This window comes from Protopterus annectens, chromosome 8.part0, assembly GCF_019279795.1.
Source record: "Protopterus annectens isolate FY-2018-M chromosome 8.part0, PAN1.0, whole genome shotgun sequence".
In the NCBI taxonomy this organism is placed as follows: domain Eukaryota; kingdom Metazoa; phylum Chordata; order Ceratodontiformes; family Protopteridae; genus Protopterus; species Protopterus annectens.
In genome coordinates, this window is record NC_056741.1 from 1,369,726,120 (window position 1) to 1,369,746,384 (window position 20,265).

General features: G+C 43.9%; 1 protein-coding gene across 6 annotated transcripts in view; it reads left to right on the forward strand.

The window, feature by feature from the left end:
- Nucleotides 1-20,265, forward strand: part of CEP164 (centrosomal protein 164) — a 1,424,585-nt gene that overhangs the window by 793,005 nt on the left and 611,315 nt on the right. The gene's annotated exons all lie outside the window — the stretch shown is intronic.

Genomic DNA, 20,265 nt, shown 5'->3' on the forward strand with positions numbered 1-20,265 from the left:
GAAATGGACCGAGTCAGAGGAAGATATTTGTTCTGATTCTCCTGTTTAGGAGATTTCATTTTCTGACACAATTTCAAAACAGAAAGACCTGTTTAAAATGGGAGGAGAGAGAGATGTCAGAGACTCAGAAAAATGTATCATGATCTTCTTAGTGCTGATTTCTCCAAATCTCTGGCAATTCTACCAGTTCTTGGGGTTTTGGAGGATGCTTTCAACTCTGCCTGTTCTTTTCAAGATGCTCAATCTCCTGCTCCCAAGAAGGCTGATAGGCTATATAAAGTGCCTGACTCTCATTAACACCTATTCAGGAATCCACTAGCAGATCCTGCTGTAATCTCCACGGATAAGAGGGTATGCCCAAGCCCTTTGTCCCCCCCCCACCCTGTACCCAGTGAGTAGGATAAAAGGGCATTCAGTAGTTTTGGAAAAAGATTTACAGTATGCCTCTTCAACTGTGGCCTTTAGGGATATCACTTGTAAGCTCCATATGGACAAATAACTTCTTTCTGTAAATTTGTTGCATATCTGTAAAAGAATCTCTGCAATTCCTGCTTCAAATTTTGAATCTGCTGTGTCTTTCTATAGTTTCTTCTCTGCCACAGGTCACAAAACATTCCATCAAGTGCTCTTGTGATGTAGTTATGTAGTCTGTCAAGCAGCAGCCACCAGTTCAGTAATGAATATGCAATGTTTATTTATTTATTTATTTAACATTTGTTTACCGGGAAAGTCCGACTTGGAACAAAGCCAGTTTTCAGTGGAGGCCTGGGGGGAAACGCTCCAAATGCATGTCATGTGGGAGGAAATCAGCACCAAGAGGAAACCCACACAAACGCAGGGAGAACAAGCAGACTCCGCACAGAAGGCACTCCAGCCGAGAATCAAACCAGAGAACCTCTTGCTGTGAGGCGACAATGCTACCACTGCGCCACTGCGCATGTCTGCCTTTGGTTATCAAGTCTCCCAAGGGCCCTTAAAGAATGATGTCCTGTTTGGTAACTCCTTGGCTAAGGTATGAAACTGTTTAGAGGTTAAAGGGCTAGTTAATGCAGGGAATAAAGCGGTTTTTTCTCTTCAGTCCCTAACTGTAGCAGAAACTATACCTTGAGTTGTGGACTTTTCTTCAGGAAACCATTCAAGCAAGGTCAGCAGAAATCAGGCAAACAGCAGTAGAAAAAGAACTGGCTAAGGGAATTATAGAGAAAGGGGAATGGCCTCCAGGGCTCTTCCCAGCCCCAAAAGAGTGCAATACTACATAGACACTCCCTCCCTCCCTTCCTTCCTTTTCCACCCTAGTCATCCTCTCAAAATTGCAGACAATCCGTCTTTCCCAGCACATATGGGTACATATAACAACAGACTCTTTTGAGTAGTAATAACAGTTCAAAAGGGATACAAATGGCAATATGACTTCATCCTTCCAAAGTCAGAAATTCCCCACCTCCCTTCAAAAAAAAAACAAAAACATTTGTTTCTTCAGATCCTTTCAGAAATGCTAGCTGAAGGGGTGGTAGAATCCGTTCATTTCTCCTAACAGGGAAAGGGATTTTACTCCAGGATTTTTCTTGTGCCCAAGAAAGAAGTCACATGGGAAGCCAGCATTAGATCATTTAGTTCTGAATTTATAGTAATTCCAAAGTTCAAAAAGATAATCCTACACTATTATTTCTTCTTCTTCCATCCCAATTCTTTTTGGTAACCCTAGGCCTCAGTGATACATATCCCAGTATTCCAATCCACAAAGACTTCAGGTGTTACACATGATTTTTTTCATCTACAATTTATGTGATTACTTTTCAGACTTTCTACAGCTCCAAATGTATTTACAAAATGCCTGTCTCCCTTATTTGCTTTCTGAAGACTTAAGGGAAACCACATTTACCCTAATTTGCTAAGGTTGCTTCATCTTAGCAGATTCCACTCAGGTGTCCATTCTTTTTGCTATGAGTCTCTTCTGATAACTGAAATTCAAACCAAATGTACAGAATCCTGTCTAGTTCCATCTCACAGGTTAACATTTCTGGGATGCCTAAGTTTTGGACACCTCTGTCATCATAGCTTTCATCCCTACAATAAAGATTTCTTTTTACCATCTGCAGTTTTTGGATCTGACTCACTTTTCCAAGTCTACGGTAAGGGACTTCCTCAAAATTGTAGGCTACATGGCTTCAGTTACTCTTATCATCCCTTTAGCCAGACATCTTATGAGGGAGATTCAGTGGTTCCTCAAATCAGTTTGGACTGAACACTGGTACCTTCTGTCTTTTCCTATACCAATTCTGAACTTCATCAGGAAAGAACTCCTATAGTGGACACATCAAATACATATAAGTCTAGGTCTGTGTCTTCCCCTCCCATCCAAGTCAGTTTGTAAAAACAGATGCTTTAGACTTTGCCTGGGGAGCAGTTTCCAAAGGAGATTTGGAATTCCCATTTCAGGAAGAAACACTTCAACCTCAAAGAAATGACCCTGATAAATACTTTAAAAGACTTGAATCAGCAGTGGACACCAGGACCTTTATTAGTGATAACAGACACAACACAGTGATGTGGTACATAACCAAATGAAGTGCAACCAAATCTTGTCCCCTGTACAGACCAGCCATGATTAACTGGGAAATGGCATCATAGCACAGTATTTCCCTTCATGCATCCTATATACTGTCATAGCAGAACACTGTTGGAGTTCCACTAAACAGACCCAAGACATACCCCCACAAATAGATGTTACACCCAGAATTCTTCCAGGAAATTGTCCATCTCTATAGAACTCCCTAAGTAGATCTGTTTATCTCCATTTATAATAGACAGTTACAGAAGTTCTGTACTAGGACCCCTTGCAAATAGGCCTGGAAAATGGATGCCTTTTTCCCTACAGATGGAATTTTTTTTATGTATCCTTTGTTGACCAGGTTAGTCCTACTAGCTAGTGGCCTCTTTTCAAGGGAGGCTCAAGGTGTTTTTTGTACTACCAGGGGGACATTTGGCCAGGGCATCAGGGAACTTCCCCTCCTCTTTTCTTTAGGTGTCATGGGATCTTTTACTTCCACTTGAACTACCACCAACTGAAGCAAATGGGACCTTGGTTTAACATCTCATCAGAAGGACAACACACTCAGAAATGCAGTACCTCCCATATGCACTGCTGTGTCAGCAATCAGTCTACCTGGTATGGAAATAGAAACCGATGCCTGCTGCACCAAAGGCAAATGTGCTACCTGTTACGCCATTCAATGTGCCTCTATGCCTCCTTCCATTTTTCCTGATTACAAGACTCCTGTTTAATAAGGATGTGAAAAAAGGGACTCTCACAAAACTCTCATGGCAAATGTCTTCTGGCCCAGACCACGTTTGTTCTCTGTCCTCATGCACCTCATCAGAGGAAATCACCAGAAATGTCCTCTGAGAATGGACCTACTCACACAGCACAGGGCATCTCTCATCCACTCTAACATTCTGAACCTACATCTGACTATTTGGATGATAGTCTTTGATCCTATCCAAGCACCTTTTTTGTTTTACAGAGAACATGCAACAGATATTAAAGGTGGCTAGAAAACCTGTTACTAGAGAATCGTGTTTAGCAAAATGGAAGAGATGTTCTTGCTGGTGCTGTAGCAGAGACCAGGACTTAACCCAGGCAGGAGCTCCTCTGGTACTCCAGTACTTGTGTGAATTGCTCAAATATTTCCTGTCTTATGCTTTAAAATACATTTTTTGCACATTTCAGTTTGTCTACCATAGGACCCGTGTACCCCTCCTTTTTCTTCTTTCCAGGTCAAACAATTTTTTAAATAGTTTTATGTATTATATTAAATCATCTCGATAACAGGTGTCTCCATCCTGGAATATTAATTTTGTACTGGAGACGCTAACTTTACCTCCCTTTGAACATCCATCTAGTACTTCCTTAGTTCATGTCTTGGAAGACCTCTTTACTAATAATTGTTCTGCCTTCAACTGCAAGAGTATGTAAGTTGCAATCCCTTATGTCTGGTCAGCTCTTTTTGGTCTTTCATTTTTGATAGAACTAATCCCTTATTTGTACTAAATGTGTTTTTTGAGTATATTTTGAATCAGCTTATCCTTCTTTCTGTTTTCATTCTTTATAACACCTTTATTGAATTATCACTTAAGCCGTAGGCAAACATACATTTATATAAAAGAAAACAAACCATATCAGCATGTTCCCAGTTCCAAAATATACATCACATTTGTCCTTTTGTATGATTCAGTCCAACATTACATTAATTGCTCAATCCTGCTTTCTCTTAAACCTCACTCATCCTACAGAACATTGTTATAGGTTCATAGATTGGTACTAGGCTATCGGCCCTAGGGCCTATGCAAGCCTAGCCATAACAACTCCCTGGATATTTCTTCCCACAATATTTACTTCTCTGGGCCCCTGTCTAGCAGGGCGACTGACATGATCCCCGGGGTGAATTTCCTATCTCCCATCCAATCATCAAGGTTCCTTTTGAAGAGGGCCAATGAGGCGCTCTGCTTGACATGTATGGGCAGTCTATTCCAGAGTATGGGGAGTCTGTGGGTCAGGAACCTATCCCTCCAGCATGTTTTGTTCATTGTGATGACAAGGTTTAGATCCCTGGAGCGTGCGTCTCTGAGGGATTGGGATTTCTTTAAGTGGAGCATGTCCAACCGCTCAGGGTTTTACATGGCCTTTTATGTTAAGCAGAGATCGCCTCTGAATAGACGATATGCCACAGAGTATAGCTGGAGTTTTTTTAGACGGTCAGCATATGGCATCTGCTTTAGGTCTGTGATTCTTTTAGTGAGGTATTTCTGTGGCCTTTCCAGCTATTGCAGATGTCTTGTGAGGTACATACCAAATGGGGCATTATACTCTATAATGGGTCTAATGAGGGATGAGTACAGTGGGACAATGACCTCCCTTTTTTCTGGATGAAAAGCCCTTAGTGATGAGGTGTGCCACATAGAAGGATTTCTTGACTGTTGTGGCGATGTGGTTATCGAACGTGAGACCACTGTCCACCTGTGTCCCTAAGTCTCTCATCACACTTTCAATGTTTAGTGTCCTGCCACCTATGTGGTAATTCATGGGTACATGTTTTTTTCCAAAGGGGTTAACTATACATTTCTTGGCATTAAGCTTGAGCCCATGGCTCTGGCACCAGGCATCTGTTTCTGTAAGGCCCTTTTGTAGAATATCCACATCATTTGAGGATTCAATAATGGCTCCCAGTTTGCAGTCATCTGCAGACTTTGTTAGCCAGAGTCCCTTAGTGTTGGCCTGTACTTCAGAGAAGTAGATGCCAAACAAGAGTGGTCCCAGGACTGAACCCTGAGGTACTCCACTTGTCTGGAGCTGGATTTGGAGTCAGCTACTTTTACAGTCTGGGTTCTGTCAGTAAGCCAGTTGGCAACCCATCGAGTGACGTAGGGATTTTTGCCCAGTTTAGTAAGTTTTTCTATGATTCCAGAGTGGGGGATGGTGTCGAAGGCCTTGGCGAGGTCCAGATAGGCTGTGTGGACCGCCTTACCCTCGTCCACAGCTCTGGAGACTGATTCAAAGAAGTCAATCTGATTCAGGAGACAAGATCGGCCCTTCACAAACCCAAACTGGGTGGGGTCCAGTGTTTGAAGGTTGCCAATGTCTTTGTTTATAAGTTCCATGACAATGCGTTCCATGCCCTTGCAGATCAGGCTTGTCAGACTGATGGGACGGTAGTTCCCGGGATCCAATTCGGATCCTCCCTTGTGGATCGGGATAACTGTAGCTGTGCGCCACTCAGTGGGCACGAAGCCTGAGGGTGAGGCTATGATTAAACATGACACTTAGGTGAGGTGCCAGTTCATTTTGTAGTTCATGTAGTACACAGCCTGGGATGTCATCTGGTCCCATGGATGCTGTATTCTTAGCTTTGGAGAGTGCGATTTCTACCTGTGTGGCTGTGATTATCGGAATTTGACAATCTTTTGGTATTGAGATGGGCCCTTTAGGGGGTGAGAGGGGGGTGAAGTTGGCACTAAATCAATCTGCCAGGATATTGGCAATATCCTTGGGATCAGTATATTTAATGCCATTCTGTTGTAACTCAGAGCAGATCTGAGCATTGCCATTTAGATTCTTGACATAACTATAGAATGCCTTGTGGTTGTCTTTGGAATCTTTGTCAATTTTATTTTTGTAACTAGCTTTTGAGGATTTTATGAGGGATCTCAGCTTCTTACTGAGGCTGTTGAGGGAGTTTTTTGCATCCTGTGACTGTGATTTTCCTTTTTTGCAACAGTTTCTTCCTTCTGTTGTATAGTTTGTTTATAGCAGGGGACCACCAGATTGGCTTCCTTTTTTTGGAGGAGAGCATCTTGGTTCTGTTTGGGATGGCATGATTCATGCATGCGTGAATGTGCTCATACAGTGCCTTAGTGTAGGATTCTGCAGTCGAACTTCCAGATCCCGTCTGCGTGGGTGTTGTGAAGTTTGTCACTTCTGACTTCAGTAGCTTGAAGTTGACTTTGGAGAAGTTTTTTAAGGAGGTTTCCTTACTGGGGGTAAGGATGTGGATGTCAAGGGTGATTTGCTTATGGTCAGACCTGACCAATGAGGGGGTAACCACTGGTGTGGAGCATCTATCTCCCATGTTGGTAATGACCAGGTTTGGGATATTGGAGCCAAGGGAGCCCGCAGGATTTTTTGCAGGGGGGTGCAAACCCAAGCCCTGCCCATGCAGCCCCACCCCCTCTGCTGCCCCCGCTCACTCAGCCCCACCACCCGCCCACACAGCCATTCCAGTGTCCCATTACTTGGCTATTTCTCCCCATTTGTCATAGACACTGTTCAAATCTCTCAGTGTGCATACTGTTTTATGCTTTACTTCTACAATGATTACAGATATCTGGATTTCATTTACAAGTTTTATTTCAAATTTTATAGCACAAACACTGATAGACATTTACTAAACCTAAACAAAGCAATAGTCTTACAATGAAAACAGACTTAGCATTAAAACTTCTCCACCTTTGAAACCCACATTCACTGAAACAGCATCGAAACCCACATTCAACAAACATGCATCTGGCCAGTGGCAGGATAAGTTTACCTTTGGCCTGTTTCCAAATCATAGGCTCCTTGCACACATTTTTAGAACCATGCAAAAGTTCTTTGATTCACCTTCCTGACTGTATTAATTATACTACATAATAACTGAATTAGATCCCTTGTATAATACAGCACCACTTGTTAGAGTGTGTTTTAAATTTATAGTTCTGAGCATTTTTCCTTTAAGCAGTGAAACAAATCATATGAACCAATAATGACAACCTGCCCAATTCAGAACATTTCAACCATAAAGGCCCACTCAAACTTCTGTCATACAATCCACCAATATCAATCAATATGCAGAATCTCTGCAGAAGTAAAAGTCATCTGAATAATTCCACAGTAAAGAGATCTGAAACCAATGAAGATGTTGTTGCTAGAAAAAACTTTATATTTCAGTGTTTCATTTACAAATTCAGTGCCTGTTGCCCTTGAAGAATAAATTGCCTGTCTTACATTAAAAGAAATGGTAAGCTGGTATACTGCAATAGGGAATGGATGGCAAGCTGAAACACATGTTCATAGTTATTAGGTGTCTCATCCAAAGGAGGACATACTAAGGACGCTGCAGTACTATACCCCCTTAAAATACAAATGTACATGCTGTAGGAATGGAACCTACAGCCCTTTGCATCAAGATGCAAGTATGCTACCTGCTGTGTTAACACTGCTTTAAAATTCTATACCACAATAATGATACCATTTGCTAAACAAAACAGTTGTACATTATAAGCAGACTCAGCATGAGCAGCAGTAACCTTTGCTTCCCTTGAAGCTCACAATTCCTTGAAAATTTACTTGACAGTAAATTCCACCTGCTAGATCTAACTAGGGCATTTCTCTCACTCTCTGACACACACACACACACACTTAGAAATTTGCTAGAATAACAGGATTTGTGTTAGAGTATATTTTCTGAAGGATATCAAGTCTGAAACTCAAATGCATGTCATTTATTTAGTAACTTTAATCCTTGGCTCATCCCAGTGATTTGCCAAAAACAGAATTTTTATGAGGAACAGACCAAAAATATAATGCAAAAAAAAAAACACTATATTCAGCTGTTTATACACTATTGTGTTTCCTCCTCCTACTCTATTACTTCATCTTTTTTCTTCTGCTACTTGCTGCTACATGTTCTCTAAAGTGTTCAATTACATCTTTTCTGTTGCATTTATTACTGCGTGTTTATAGCCTGTTGAAATTGTAAGTGTTATTCTAAGTCTCTTAGTTTTGGTTTAAGCACTTGGGCTTTACGCCTACCCTTTAGGTCTCCCTGGCCTTTCTCCCTCAGATTCTGACAAATATGGATGGACAATTTCCTATGGTTTTTCCCACTAGCCTGGATGGTATGGGCATCCTGAGAGAGTGTAGCAACTGCCTCATGTATATGGACAACCATCTACTGCTACCACCCAAGGACACAATTTGTGAGGGATGTAATTACATTAAGAACCTAGAGTGTATGTTCTCTCCCTCACATGCCAGTACATCTGGCACTGAGAAGGTTGTCAGTACAATCAGCACACCTCAAACACCACCCACAACTACACAACACACACCAACATGTGCAAAGGACAAGGTTCTCAACATAAACAAACCCAAACAAAGGAGACGTCGGAGGCAAAAACACACCATCACCACAACCCTCCGCACCAAATACCATGCATATTCCACACACCTGTGTCTCGCAACCACTAAGCCCTAACCATAAACCCAACATATTAGTCATTTGAGACTCCATTGTGAGACACAAAGATGTGCCTCTCACCAGGCTGGATAAGGAGAAAGTCACGGTTAGTTGTTTTTCAGGTGTCAGTATCTGCCGTATCACACATGCACTCATGTCTCTCAACAACAAGTACTGTTATGACTCTATCATAGTCCATGTTGGCGTGAACGACTTGAGATGGTACCATAGGTTCATAGGTTTGTACTAGGCTATCTGCCCTAAGGCATTTATAAGCCTAGCCAGAGTGTATGTGGCTTACACCACCCCTTAGGATGAGAATACAACGCCCTTTTAGGGTTTAGTTTACTATGCCTCTGTCTAGTAGTGACACAGAGATGACTCCTGGGGTAAACCTACGATCTCTCATCCACTCGTCGAGATTTCTCTTGAATAGAGTCAGTGAGGGGCTCTGCCTAACATGGACTGGGATTCTGTTCCAGAGTGTAGGGAGCCTCTGGGTTATGAATCTGTCCCTCCAGCACGTCCTATTTATTTCTGTGTTGAGGTTTAAGTCCCTTGTTCTCGTGGCTCTGATGGATTTGGATTTTCTGAGGTGGAGCATGTCCATTAATTCAGGATTGGACATGGCCTTGTACGTCAGGCACAGATCACCTCTGAGTAGGCGGTATGCGACTGAATAGAGCTGGAGTTTTTTCAGTCGGGCAGCATATGACATATGTTTGACCCTTTATCCTCTTGGTGAGGAACTTTTGGGGTCTTTCCAACTGCTGCAGGTGTCGGGTGAGATACATCCCAAATGGGGCATTGTACTCAATCACTGGCCTGATAAGAGAAGAGTACAGGGGCACAATGACCTCTCTTGATCTAGATGTGAAACCCTTCATGATAAGGTGGGCAATATAGAAGGTCTTCCTAACCACTTTGGCAATGTGAGTGTCAAATGAGAGGTTACTGTCAACCTGGGTCCCTAGGTCCCTGATTACCTCTTCCGTACTTAATGGATTACCGCCTATGTGGTAATTTGTTGGTACCTTGTTTTTCCCAAAGGGTATGACTATACATTTTTTGGCGTTCAGCTTAAGGCCATGGCTCTGGCACCAATTATCCGTTTCTATGAGTCGACCAAGTTCATAAGGCAGGATCTGCCCTTGACAAAGCCAAATTGAGTAGGATCCAATGTCTGTAGGTCCCCAATGTCTTTGTTTATGAGTTCCATAATGATCCTCTCCATAGCTTTGCAGACCAGGCTCGTCAAGCTTATGGGTAATTTCCAGGGTCCATAGAGGCACCGCCTTTGTGAAGTGGGACCACTGTTGCCGTCACGCCACTCTTTGAGTATCCTGTAGTAAGGCTAAGATTAAACAGCAGCCTTATGTGTGGGTTTAGTTCCTCTTGGCTTTCATGTAGCACACAGCCCGGGACACCATCCGGTCCCATTGATGCTGTGTTTTGAGCTTTAGAGAGGCTCTCACCTGGGCATCTGAGATGTTAGGGAGGCTACACTCTGCTGGGATAGTTATTTCTCCTTTGGGAGGGAGAAGAAATTTGCACTGAACCTGTCTGCCAGAATGTTGGCAATGTCAGTGGGTTCAGTGTATTTTGTGTCATTTTGGACTAACTCTGAGCATATCTGGGAGTTTCCACCCAGGTTTCTAACATAGCTAAAGAAGGCCTTGTGATTGTCTTTTGTGTCTTTTGCGATTTTTCTCTCAAAGTTGGCCTTGGATGATTTTATGAGTGATCGTAGTTTTTTGCTAGTACTGATCAGAGATGCCTTCCCTTTTAGGGATTTTGCTCTGTCATGTAGTAGCTTCCTCCTCCTGTTGTAAACTTTGTTTATGGCTGAATTCCAAGAACCTTTCGGAAAAGGAGTTGGTACCTGAGTAGTTTTCCCAATTAATGGCAGGGTAGTTGAAATCACCCAGTATTAGGGTGTTTGGTTGTTTCTTAATATTTACCAGTATGTTTAGAAAGGTGTAGTGAGAATCTTGGGGCATGGTGGGGGATCTGTAGCAAGCTACAATTTGGTTTGCAGTCTTACCTAGTGTTAGTTGCGCCTGGAGAATTTCAGATGCATTGTGTTGGGCAACTAGCCTGGAGGTGTGAATATCCTTGGTGAATATGGACACTCCTCCACCTGTAGTGTTTCGGTCCTGGTTTTGTGGCCGAAAAGTTTGGTAAAAATTGTAGCCTGGTATTGCAGGGGTGCTCTCTGGAGCCTTGAACCAGGTCTCAGTTACTGCACAGATATCAATGTTCTCCATTTTTAGGAGTGCCTCGAGAGAGTGCATTTTGAGATTTAGACTTCTAGCATTGAGTAGCATTACCTTCAGATTTTGCATGCTTGTATCTGTTATGGTGGTGGTTTTATTCTTTGAACCTTGCCTAAAAAAGGCACTATAGGGGTGGCAAGAGCTTTAACCAGTAACCTGAATCCCAGGGGTGACAGGTGCAGACCATCTCTGGCAAAGCATCGTGGTTTGTCGATCATGTCTTCCCAGGCAGACAAATACTGGATCCCCTTTGAATGCCACCAGAAGCTTAGCCAATTGTTGAAGTCAATCATTTTGTCCTTATACTGTGGTATAATTCTGGGTGAAGGCAGGATGCTACTCAGGGCTAGGGTCATACCTGCCCTGGGTCACATGATCCAAGAGCTCTTCCATGTCTCTTTTCATGTAGTCCAAATGACAGAGTCATATTTGTACTTGTTGTGGAGTGACTTGAGTGCATGCGTTATGTGGCGGAACCTGGCACCCGACAGGCAGCTGACTGTAATTTTCTCCTTGTTCAGTCTGGTGAGTGGGACATCAGTGTGCCTGATTATAGAGTCACCTATGACTAAAGTGTTGGGTACATTGTCTTTCCTTAGGGGCTGTTGTTGGGTGGCACACTGGTGTTGTGAGCTATGTGTCACTTTGGTTGTGACTGGTGTTTGTTTGCATTTCGGCTTCGGAGGTCCGTGTTGCTTGGGCAGGTTAATGTTAAGGGCCTCCGCATATGTGGGTTTAGTGTTGCTATGTGTGGGTGTTGATGGTGTGGGTTTTGAAGGGCTATGAGTTGCTTGAGGTGTGATGCAGGTGTTAGCCTTCTCCTCTTGACTGTCTAGCACAATCTTGGCCGGAGAGAGCTTTGCTTCCAGTTTGGCTATGTAAGTGCATCTCTCGCAAGTTGTAGTGTTAGGTGGTAGGAGGAGAGGATTGTCTGTGTACATGAGGCAGTTGCCGCATTGCCCCAGTATGCCCAGATTCACCAGGTGGACAGGAGAAATCACCGGAAGCTGACCCTTGGACATGCCTGTTTAGGTGCTTTTTTGTAAAGTTTAAGAGCTGTTTTCCCTTACCTTTGCAAGGTACTTTGCGATTATAGGCTGTTTAGTGCCTATGATTAATTTCTCCTTATTGACAAGGAGAGCTGAGTGCTTGTATCTGTTTCAGGCTTTCTAGTGCTTTCCAGCAGGTTCTAGCATGTATTGTTCCCACAATTTCCATTTTTTCTGTGTAACTTTCTTCTACATTTTTCTCATCTCTGTTATAATAAATAGTCTTAATTCAAATATAGTTGGTTTAGATTTTGATTTCAATTTTTAGTAATTGCTATTTTGGCAGTCACCAAAATTAAACTTAACAAAGCCTTACTATGTCTAGGTAATTCAGAACTTGTATCCCAGGTCAGAAGAATCATTTCCATAGTTACACCCATTTGCTAACCTAGTATTTTTGACAGAGTACTCTGTAGAGAATATTCAAAGTATGCCAAATCACTACAATCCGAAAACATATGTTCCTAGTTATCATTTGGCATCTACCTGAGCAAAAATTCTTTGGAGTCTGTGGTATAAAAATACTTATGCAAACACTTACAGGCAAAAGTCCTAAATCTTTTAGACTTTCTTGCGTACTTGGGAACCATGCATATATTCTCCCATTGTTTCCTTGTGAATTGTTTATCCAGTATCTCTTCCCAATTTTTTCTAACATCCTGTGATTAACTCTTATAGTTGTCATGCAGTATTTTGTATGCCCTACTAATTATCACTTTTTTAACAGCAGCTTATAGGTTCATAGGTTCATAGGTAGGTACTAGGCTATCTGCCCAAAAGCATTTATAAGCCTGGCCAGAATGTGTTGGCTTTCGCCGCCCCCTTAGATTAGTTCCCTGTGCCTCTGTCCACCAGATCCATTGAAGTAATCCCTGGGGTAAACTTTGTTTCCCATCCACTCATCAAGGTTTCTCTTGAAGAGGGTTAGCGCAGAGCTCTGCCTAATGTAGATTGGAATCTTGTTCCAGAGCATGGGAAGTCTCTGGGACAGGAATTTATCCCTCCAGCACATCCTATTTATTGTTGTGGTGAAGTTTAGATCCCTGGAGTGTGTGGCTCGAGGGGATATGGTTTTCTGTAGGTGGAGCATGTCCATCAATTCTGGGTTGGACATGGCCTTGTGTGTCAGGCAGAGATCACCTCTGAGTAGGCGGTATGCAACCGAGTACAGCTGGAGTTTCTTCAGTCGAGCTGCATAGGGCATCTGCTTGAGACCAGTGATCCTCTTGATGAGGTACTTCTGTGGTCTTTCCAGTTGTTGTAGGTGTCTTGTAAGGTACATCCCAAATGGGTCAATGAACTCTATGATGGGTCTGATGAGTGATGCGTAGAGGGGCCCAATGACCTCTTTCGATCTGGATGCAAACCCTTTTGTGATTAGGTGGGCCACATAGAAGGATTTTCTAACCACTTTGGCAATGTGATTATCAAAGGAGAGGTTACTATCTACTTGGGTCCCCAAATCCCTTATTACGTCTTCCGTATTTAGGGGGCTACCACCTATGTGGTAGTTTATGGGTACTTTGTTTTTTCCAAAGGGGATGACTATGCACTTTTTGGCAGTTAGCTTGAGGCCATGATTTTGACACTAGGTGTCTGTCTCAGTGAGACCCTTTTGGAGGATGTCTATGTCAGCCAAGAGAGTCAGTTATAGCCCCTAGTTTACAGTCATCTGCAAACTTGGTCAGCCATAGTCCTCCTGTGCTTGCCTGTACCTCTGAGAACTATATGCCAAACAGGAGGGGTCCTAGGTCTGAGCCCTGGGGAATGCCACTTGTAACAGGTTTAGAGTCAGACCTAGCTCCCGCAACTCTTACCATGTGGGTTCTGTCTGTGAGCCAGTTGACAACCCATCTCATGACGTAGGAGTTTATGTTCAGGCTGGTGAGCTTGTCTATAATACCTGAGTGGGGAATGGTGTTGAAGGCCTTTGCGAGGTATAGGTAGGCTGTGTGGACCACCTTTCCATAGTCTATAGCCTTGGTAACTTTCTCAAAGACATCCACCAGGTTTAGGAGGCATGATCTGCCCTTAACAAAGCCAAACTGGGTAGGGTCCAGGGTTTGGAGGTTTCTAATGTCTCTATTAATGAGATCCATGATGATGCACTCCATAGCTTTGCAGAACAAGCTAGTCAGGCTTATAGGGCGATAGTTCCCGGGGTCTGTTGTGGCTCCACCTTTGTGGAATAGAATAACCGTTGCTGTGTGCCACTCTGTGGGCACGTAGCCTGTGGAGAGGATGAGTTTAAAAAGTGTGTTTAGGTGAGGGGTTAGTTCATCTTTGAGCTCTTGTAGGACACAGCGTGATACATCGTCCGGTCCCATGGATGCTGTGTTTTTGGCTTTGGAGAGGGCTGTTTTAACCTGTCTGTGATTTCAGGGGCACTACATTCTTCTGGTATAGTTATGGGCCCTTTTAGGGGTTGGGGTGAAATTTGCACTGAACCTGTCTGCCAGAATGTTGGCAATATCGGTTGGTTCACTGTATTTTGTGCCATTCTGCACTAACTCTGAGCAGATCTGAGAATTGCCACTTAGATTCTTGACATAGCTAAAGAATGCCTTGTGGTTATCTTTGGAGTCCATGGCAATTTTTCTTTCGAAGCTAGCCTTGGATGATTTTATGAGGGAATGTAGTTTCTTGCTGATACTAATCAGGGATGTCTTCCCTTGGGATTTTACTCTTTTCTGTTCTAGTTTCCTCCTTTTATTGTATAGCTTGTTTATGGCAGGGGTCCACCAGACTGGTTTCCTTTTCTTGGAGGAGTGAGTCTTGGTTTTGTTTGAGATAGCACGATCCATGCATTCTTGTAGGTGCCCGTACAGTGCATTAGTAAAGGATTTTGCAGCTTGGACAGCATTATCCTTTAGCATGGGGACTTTGAAACTTCCCACCTCGGTCTTAAGTAACGTGAAGTTTGCTTTTGAAAAGTTTTTCATGTTGGTTTCTTTGACCGGGGGTGGTGGTGGAATGTGGATATCCAGAGTGATTAGTTTATGGTCAGATCTAACCAGCGAGAGGTTGACCTCCGGTGTGGAACACCAGTCGCCCATGTTGGTGATGACTAGGTCCAATATGCTGTCACCTCTAGTGGGGGTGCTGACCAGTTGATCCAGGGCATTTGAGTTTATAAATTCTAGGAAGTGCTGGGCAAGGGAGTTTGTACTTGAGTAGGTCTCCCAGTTAATGTTTGGGTAATTGAAATCACCCAATAACAGGGTGTTTGGTAGGACCTTTATGTTTCCCAGTGTTTCCAGGAATGTAGAGTGGAGGTCCTGGGACATAGTGGTTGATCTGTAGCAAGCTATAATTTGAATATCAGTTTTGCCCATTGTTAGTTGCACGTGGATAATCTCTGAAGCATCGTGCTGTGTCACTAACCTGGAGGTGTGGATATCCTTGATGAATATGGATACTCCCCCGCCTTTTGTTTTTCGGTCCGGATTTTGTGGCCAAAATGTATGGTATGAGTTGTAGCCTGGTAGTGCTGGGGTGCTCTCTGGAGCCTTAAACCAAGTTTCTGTTACTGCACATATATCGATTTTCTCCATACTGAGGAGTGCCTCGAGTGCATGCATTTTGAGGTTTAGACTTCTGGCATTGAGTAGCATTACCCTCAGTTTTTTGTTACTTTTGCTATTTACAGCGGTGGGTTTGTCTTTTGAGCCTTGCCTAAAAAAGGCACTATGGGGGTGGCAAGAGCCTTGGCCAGTATTCGAAAGCCTAAGGATGACAGGTGCAAGCTGTCTCTAGCGAAGCAGCGTGGCTTGTCGAGCATGTCATCCAAAGCTGACAGACACTTGATCCCCTTTGAATGACACCAGAAGCATAGCCAGTTGTTGAAATTGATATTTTTTTCTCTATACTGTGGTATCATTCTTGGTGAGGGCAGGATGCTACTCAGGGTCAGGGTCATACCGGCCTGGGCTACGTGATCAGAGAGCTCCTCCATGTCTCTTTTCATGTAGTCCAGGGAGGTACGGCTCAGATCATTCACACCAACATGGACAATGACAGAGTCATATTTGTACTTGTTCTGGAGTGACCTGAGTGCTTGTGTTATGTGGCCGATCCTGGCAGGCAGCTAACAGTAACCTTCTCCTTGTTCAGCCTAGTGAGTGGGACGTCAGTGTGCCTGACTATTGAGTCACCTATTACTAGTGTGTTGGGTTTGTTATTTTGCCTTAAATAGCTGTGATTGTGTGGCACACTGGTTTTGTGAAGTATATGTTTCGTGGTTTGTGTTGGGGGGTGGAGGTTGCTTGGATGTCTGCTTTGGAGGTCTCTGTTGCTTTTGCAGATTTTTATTTAGAGCCTCCGAGTATGTTTTCATGTATTGATGTGTGTTTTTTGCCGGTGCTCGTTTCATAGGTCTATGTGAGACTGGTGGTGTGGTCCAGTCTTGGGTTGGGAGAGCTTAGCCTCCAGTTTGGCTGTATAATTGCATCTTTTGCATGTATTAGTGCTTGGTGGAAGGAGGAGAGGGTTGTCTGTGTACATGAGACAATAGTAACATTGCCTCAAAATGCCTAGATTCACCAGTTGGACCGGAGAGTACACCTGAAACTGCCCTTTCAACATGCCTGGATAGGTACAGTGAACTGTTTTACTGATTGACTGGTAAGGGTGAATAGAATAGAGAGCCTTGTACTTCTCTACAGTATATGGGGGGTCTAGTGCTAAGGTTTATTAGTGCTTGCTATGAATTTTGAGCAAGTGCTGGGATGAGAAGTGAATGGTTTGAGTGCTTAAGTTGAAAGTTTGTCTAGTTCCAAAGGAAAATTGAAGAGTAGACTTTGTGGAGCTGGAAGTAGTTATACCCTAGCTAACTGGCGCTGCCCGGCACGCAAATACAGGTTTTATAGCAGGGAAATGAAAGAGATAGAAATTAGCCCAAAATGGCCAATAAACTACTAATTTCTGGGCTGAAACCACTCCTCCAGGGACAGATAGGCTGCTCAAAGCTCCGTCTCTCACAGTGAACAGAGAAACTTCCTTCTATCCAAGTAAGAAAAGCAAACACAGAAACTTGTAACACAGCCCTGAATTCAGCACTAACCTGAAAACTGGACTATACTAGCTTAGAAAGGTGGGAAAACAAGTACTTTTATTTATTTATTTATTTTCAGAAAATAAAGCAGATATAATCAAAAAAACACTTTAAATGCACAGAAATGGCTATCACACTTGAGTGTGTAGCCTATAACAGTTAAACAGGTAATTTAAACACAAAAATTACTTTGTTAAAGTGCAGGCAGTAAAATAAGTACAATATGTAGCTGAAACAAGCTTTTTAAATCACAGAAACTCTAGAAAATATTATGTTGTAGATTCAGTTAAGAACAATACTAGGGCAGGTCTTTAACTTAATATCCCCCCCCCTTTTCTTTCCTTGTTCTCTGATATCAGTCACTGATGGGGAAGACAGTCTGTATCTTCAAGTCCAAATGTCGTCCTGGCCTCTTCCCACTCTTATTACCTTTCTCTCTCTAGTTATTTACTCCCAGTACCTTGATTCCTTTGCTAGTTTTCTCTAGTAAATTCCAGCCCCTTCTTGCCTATTCTGTCTACCCCTAATTGCAGTCATTCCTATCAGCAAATCACTTTCTCCAGTCTTATGTTGGCTTAGCTCTTAGAATACTTTCTTCTACTTTATGAATATAATATTCTGTATGGCTGTTGTTATTCTCCTTGGGGATCTGCATCCAAAATCCTACTCTCTGTTTATTTCTTGAATTTCCCCATTTCGTCATCATCCCTTTCCACTGTAAATTATAGATGTTATGTGATCCGATCTCGCCTACATTCTGAAAGATGGGTTCGGAGCCGATACCTCGGCTCCGACTCGGCACGCTTATGCTATAGAGCGAGGCCTCTTATTGGCTGAGCTTTCTTTATCCCAGGATGCACCACCACTAATCTCCCAGATCTTGTTTGCCGCTTACAGAGCTTGGACGTGGTCTCAACATTGGCTGGGCTAAGTACTATATTAATAGTATCTTTTCCTGTCAGAAATTTTCTTTTTTTTCAACCCAAAAGCTGTTTTAACAGCTATTATTTGTGTATGAGTGTGTTTCTTGGTGATTTATTGATTTTTACTTGAAATTTCCTGTCAGAGAAGATTCCTTTCAGTCAGAGGGCCCTTCACTGTTCTATCTGCTTTATTGGTTGTGTGTGGGTCAAGTACCCATTTGAGTTAAAGGGTCTTGACCCTCCTTGCTTTCTTTCTTTCTTTTTTTCTTACTGTAAAAAAAAAAGTTTCTCTTTCAGTATTTATATATTGGTTGGCATATTTGTTGTACCTGTATCCTAAGCTGTTTAAAATTTACTGTTGTTCCTGTTTTTTTACAACTATGTCTAAGGAACATAAACCATCCGGTTTAAGAAGTGCGTGTGGATTTAAAATGTCTATTACGGACGACCACTCCTCGTCGTCTATTGTTTTGCGCCATACATCTCCAAGAATCCTGCAGTGTGTGCCATCGTTTTCCTCTCGAGTCCTCCAGGAGAGGAAAAACAAATTAATCCTTAGAGGATTAATCAAGCCTTCTTCGAGGAGGCTTTATCTTCCTCTCCTTCTTCTAAGAAGAGAAAGCTTGCTCCGACCAGTCAGTCGGAGCCGGCTAAGAAAGGCAAGCAGACTTCTCCATCGGCTCCATGGACTTGAGCCGAGGTCGAACAGTCTGCCTCGATGCTTCCTACCTCGACCCCTCTGGTTTGGAGCCGAGGTCTGGAGCATCGAGGCGGGTCATCCTCATCGGCTCCACTGATATTGGAGCCGATAAGGGTCGTGGCTCAGACACTTCCCCTTGGAGCCGAAGTCTTTATCGGAGCCGAGAAATTTCGGTGAAGGCTTCCTCGGAGCTGATAATAGTGGAATCCTTTTGGAGCCGATCCCCAGGCCCTTCGGAGCCGATGGAGAAATCGGTTCGGGCCCAGTCGGTATCCTCGAGATCTTCCAGGATGTCTGATTTGGACATCGACAGGGTACTCCTTCGACTCTTCCAGTCTCCGGTGTTCCAAAAGATGGTTTCGGCTCCAGCCCATTTGGCTTCAGAGCCGATGGTCCACTCCCTTACAGTTCTTCCTCCTCCAACAGCTTCGGCACTGTTGGAGCGGGTGTTGGTGGAACCAGTGGAGGTGTTAGGGTCAGACCCGACCCTTGCTCCGACTCCGGCTCCTGGGTCGGAGTTCAGTGCACGGACTTCTTCCTTCGGCCCTAGGGGAGAGGCTTCGGGATTGATGCCTTCGGTCCCAAGTCTTCCTCTTGGTGCGTCGGCGGCGGGAGTACCGTCTACTGTCGTGGCCACGGAGGGGGGACCCTTCCAGGATTCTGGTGGTCCCGCCTTCAGGGCTATGAGGAGTGCTTTAGCCAAATCTTCCTTGGCTACCTCCACAGTTTCCCCAACTCCTTCCCTACATTTGGAGACTGGGTCGTTGGCAGTCCCCCTGTCCGTAGACAGCGGAGCCCCTGGGCCTCAGGTTACCCCCGCTGGGGTTTCTCCCCCTCTTGGAGGTCCTTCTGAAGCCTCTTCAGATGAACCTCCCAGGAAGAAAACGTGCAAGAGGAAGCACGTTGACTCCCCTGATGAGTCTTTGACATCTGACACCGATCTCGATGATGCAGAGGGGTCCCCTAAGTCGTCCTCGGATGATGTCTCCTTTGCAGACATCCTTGAAGCCCTAAAACAACGAGGCAGCTGGCAGTCCAAACCTCCCTCTGCTGATGAGTCGGTGTTCCTGAAGGCCTTCGGGGCACAGCCCTCCGCCTCCTGGGTGTCTCCGCCCTTCGACGAGCTCTTGGATTTGATCTGTCGAAGGCGTGGAACACCGGACTCTGTGGAACCGGTGCCAGCTCGTCCAAACAAATTTCTTTCAGCACCCCAGATAGAGAGTTCCTCACGAAGGTGTGGCTGTGGATGCTATGGTGGTGGCATCTGCTACACAGCAGTATGTAGCAGAGGCTTCGTCCATCCATCCTCCTAATAAGGAGTCTAGGAGCTTGGATGCGGCAGCGCACCCTTAGTTCAGCGGCCTTCACTTTGAGGTCTCTGAACTACCTAACGACTTACGAGATTCCAGAGGGATCTGATTAAGGAGCTATCCGATACCCTCTTAGGTAACCTGCCTGAGGAGCTGGCCCAGACGGTTGGATCTCAGCTG